Here is a 4,470-nt window from a genome sequence, read left to right on the forward strand (position 1 = left end):
GGTCCACAGTGTGAAAACTTTGGTCACTAAGGGTTAGTTCTTCTGTCAACATCATAGATGAAAGATATACCTTCTGCGTGTGATAATGAAGAATTAAAGTTTATAGGCAAATTCTTTGATATTACTTAGTAAATCCCTGTTCATAATCCAATAGTAACAATCGGATCAGAGAAACTAGTGCGTGAAGACACGTTGGCTAAAAATTTTCGTAGTCACTATTGGGATATGGGTAAAAGTATATAAATGAATGCAGCCACACAATCAATTACTTTAACTAGAACTCTTTATCACTGGCACGAGGAAGGCACGACTGACCTACAGGACCGGTGTCCAGAGACTAACTTCTTACTATATGAAAAACCTTTACTAAGGGAAAAAACAAGAAAATGTTTATGACTCCCGAGGACAGGGTTTCCTTTGAATGCCACATCTGGTAAGGAGTACAATGCTCTCAAGTTCGGAGCACAACAGATGATAAGTTAGTCCTTTTCTGGAGACTCTTTCAAACACATCATGAACCTTGCTGAGTGATTTGTGAAGATAAACAGAAGAGCTGTGTTCTAATTTTCCAACAGTCACTTCTGTAATCAATAAAAGAACTTAAGTTCCGTAATTTTTACTAGATATTTCTCTTCGTGTTGGCTTAGTCGCCACGTCAAGTAACTATAGGGCCAGACCAGTCAATATTATGACGCGTCTGTTGGAGTTTATAAGCAACAATATCGGAATAATTTATTCTAGCCGAAAATTCATATTTATTCCCCTAAAAAAATTGGATATAATTTACGAAGAAACTTGCCACTTACAGTAATGTAAAGCTCATGAAAAACACGGTTTCCTTTCCCAGGATTTTCCTCCAATTGCCGGGCATTAATCTTGGCTAATTAGCGAGCGTCTTGTAGCGTTCGTAAAGGCTGGGGTAGGAGGGGAGACTAATGTTTGGCCGGGTTAGTTGGCATGGTACAGACCGACGAAGGCCCCACCCTCTAAGTAGACGTCCTTTGATGTCAATGGCGTATACCACGGTGGTTAACCATAATGCAGTAAAGACCCTCCTACAGTAAATGAGAATGTTCTGACTATAGATAATTTTGCATGTTGTGAATATGGAAAATACCTAAGTAATTTATATGAGAGGCCAAATATTATTTTAATTTAGCGGCCAATTGGTGCGATCTTATGACGAACTCTACGCAATATAAATAAACGAACAACATTTGGTATTATTTTAGGACAATTAAGTCCGTTCGATATCTTTATTATAATTTCTTCGTGAAGTGAGAGATTATCGGAAAGTACACAAAATTTTTCGAAAACAGGATCACTTTGGAATCGTGATTTTTTTCTAAATTTAATTGTCATGTCTATTATTTAAAAAAAACATTAAAAAGTCAGAACTCGACCGGGCTTTATGGAAACAGTATATTTCCATACAAGTGCGTTGAGATTGTATCGAGTGTGAAGTTGACTGCCCGAGGTGAGACGAGTTACCCAACCCCGTTACAGGTGTACCCCGTAGGGTACTTTTTGCTAATGATGGTACGTTCAACCAGTCGCGAAATGTGCAATTTTTCCATTAATACCCGTAACGAAAAAGTCTTTTTCGACACCATTTGTAAAGCGAAATTTTGCGCACACGAAGCGTAACCTGTAAAGTGTAAAGAAAAATGTAAAGTGTAACGTACAGTATAAAGTCAATTGTAAAGTAAAATGTAATGTAAAGTGTAAAGTAAACTGTGAAACGTAAAATGAAATTTTCCACACGCTCAGCGTCCAATGAGACTATCGACAAATACGGAACAATTTTGAATATCGTGGGTCATTACAATTGATCAAATGCTGCATGATCGTTAGGTATTAATTAGCCTCGATGAATAGAAATTAGGACTTTGGCGCGTACTCATTCTTCGGCGATGTTGTCCACCATTCGTTGCCCCGTTGTGACACTAGAATTTACGCCACTGTGAAATTAAGCTCGGTAGTGAGCGGTTACGACCATCCGCGGCCGCAATTAGTACGACACTGCATGGAATGTTTACAAAGGGGGGCTCTCCTCTTCGGTCTCGTCTCTTTCGCTTACCCATACCCTATTCTCATATTTACGATCGCACACAACCATTCGCAGTAGTTCGATCACTCACACTAATCAACGGTTAACTGGTACATTTTTTCGATTAGGAATTTGGTATAAGGAATAATACATTACGCAACAAGTGTGGTAAAGATTTTTCTGACGAGTGTGACCATTAACCAACCAATGTTCACTCGTGTTCTCATATGAGGATGCGAGGATAAATAAATACCACAGCTAAACTATTCACAGTATGTATGAAAAACTTAAAACAACAAAAAGAACAAGCCGATGAATGAGACAAAACAAATGCTGGTATGCAATTGCGAGGTACAGCATAGTCGAAAGCTTCACCCAGTGATGCTTAGGAGGCAACTCTTTTTTTTTTTTTAACCAACCAATGTAGTGGTTCGGAACCCACTTAAAAATGTAGGTCCACTCGCACCCTCGCATCATCGCATCATCATATGAGGATGCGAGGATAAATAAACACCACAGCCAAACTATTGACAGTATCCATGTGGAAAAACTTACAACAGCAAAAAGAGCAAGCCGATGAATGAGACAAAACAAATGCTGGTATGCAATTGCGAGGTACAGCATAGTCGAAAGCTTCACCTATAGTGATGCTTAGGAGGCAACTTTTTTTTTTTAAGAAACCAATGTGACTTTTTACCTACTGATCTCCATTCCCTACTGATCACTCCTCAAACTCGAAAAAGTGGAAATCACTAGAAAAAAATACACTTCATGGCTAGTGCCCTGGGGATTTTTAGTTGCGTCGCATGCCGGTCCTGGTGAACGCGAAAATCCCTAGGACACTCTTTTTGAAATGTAGTGACTAAGAATTTCTTTCTTTTTATTTATGTTCCTGTATTTTTTATACGAGAGTTTTTGTACCCATTGTGTTTTAGCTCTAGGTAAAATAGCGATAAATTTTGAGAGAGTCTAGTTTAGTTTTTTGTAAGAGTGTGTATTTAAAAATTTAAGTGTCAAATATCGACGAATGTTTGGGTCACCCAATGTGGAACGCATTAAAGCGTAAACCGGGTCAGGAGTGCAGGAGTGTGGTCCTGAGTATGAATGCACTGATTGTTTAGGACAAAGATTGCCTTAGTTTTACGAGTGAGACCTTTGTATGATTAGTTTTAAGAGAGGAAAATGAAGTAAAGAAACAACTGGACTTTTTGGAAGAGAGGTCGGTGGAGAGTTTAGTTTGTCGCGAGATTTCGAAGGAGTGACACCGAGTACATCACAAACTCATTTTTACGTTTCTTTTATATTTTTTCTGTATTCGTTTTTCATAAAGTTAATTGTTATTTTATAATTCATAAAATACTCTAACCTATGATCCTACAGAAATATACTATTTCCCTCACACGACTCGCAAAATCTTTACCGCACCTATTTCGTACATTATTTCACGTAACGATCTGTGTAAAATACAAATAACGCACGCGTCAGGTTCGATAATTCGTTGAGCGCACGCACTGATGTAAATTAATGCGTTAACATGGATAACAAAAATTTATTCTTATACAAAATCAACGTAAGAATAGCAATAGCGGTCCTGGAGCAATTTGTCCTTGATAAATGAGCCATCAGGTCCGGACCTATGCGACGGTCGGGTTAGGGTATGGGGGGAGGCAAAATATTCTTGTAGGTTAGAGGGAAGATGGGAAGAGTGGAGTGGGGGTGCAGAGCAGAATGTGCTATCAGTTTTGATGTGCGTGAAGGCGCAGAAGGGGGAGGGGGGAGTGGAAGATTCGATAAGGGTTAGGGGCTAAGGGTTAAGGAATGGGGAGTCATTCGAACATTGACTCCGGACCCTTAGCGTTTCTTATCCGAATTCCAGAGTTGTAGAATTTATTGGGGAATTCGTGAAAATTTATGATTATTTCTCTCGCTCAGATTTCAGCCAACCACAGCGCAGTATTGGAAACCACCGAACAGAATATCATCGGAAAGTTAGCAAACACGTAATATGGGGCTGATTAATTTCCATCGGAAATCTGGTCATTAGTGTCTTATGCTACGCTCTGTCCGGAGAGCAATACTTCAATTAGAATGATGCGAAAATTCCGTCATTCCCGAAGAAAAACAAAGGTCCGATAAGAGTTAGAAAGGGTTCAATAAAAAGGACGGGACGCTCCGTAAAAACTACGGAGCCAATCGATTGGCTCCGACGATTGGATGAGAGGTTTGGGGTGAGCGAATATAGGTGGATGCGGAGGATTAGGAGGTAGAGGGAGTGACTTTCCGCCCGAGGACGCAAAGTATTCACTTTCCTCCCGCTTATTAGGGAATAAAGTAAATTGTAATTTTTTACCTTCTATAAAATCTTGTTCAACATTTTCTATGAATAACCCAACTAAGTACCCGAAGATCAATAAAATTTT

The 4,470-nt window shown here is 39.2% G+C and overlaps 1 long non-coding RNA gene across 1 annotated transcript; it reads right to left on the minus strand.

Annotated features, from left to right (window-relative positions):
- Positions 1 to 203: 203 nt before the first annotated feature.
- Positions 204 to 2,533, minus strand: LOC135164227 (uncharacterized). Its single transcript, XR_010299252.1, has 3 exons — positions 1,901 to 2,533; positions 807 to 1,055; positions 204 to 581 (listed from the first exon to the last, which is right to left on the minus strand). It is a non-coding gene; the product is annotated as an uncharacterized LOC135164227 (long non-coding RNA).
- Positions 2,534 to 4,470: the final 1,937 nt, after the last annotated feature.

Source organism: Diachasmimorpha longicaudata, chromosome 7, assembly GCF_034640455.1.
Source record: "Diachasmimorpha longicaudata isolate KC_UGA_2023 chromosome 7, iyDiaLong2, whole genome shotgun sequence".
Lineage (NCBI taxonomy): Eukaryota > Metazoa > Arthropoda > Insecta > Hymenoptera > Braconidae > Diachasmimorpha > Diachasmimorpha longicaudata.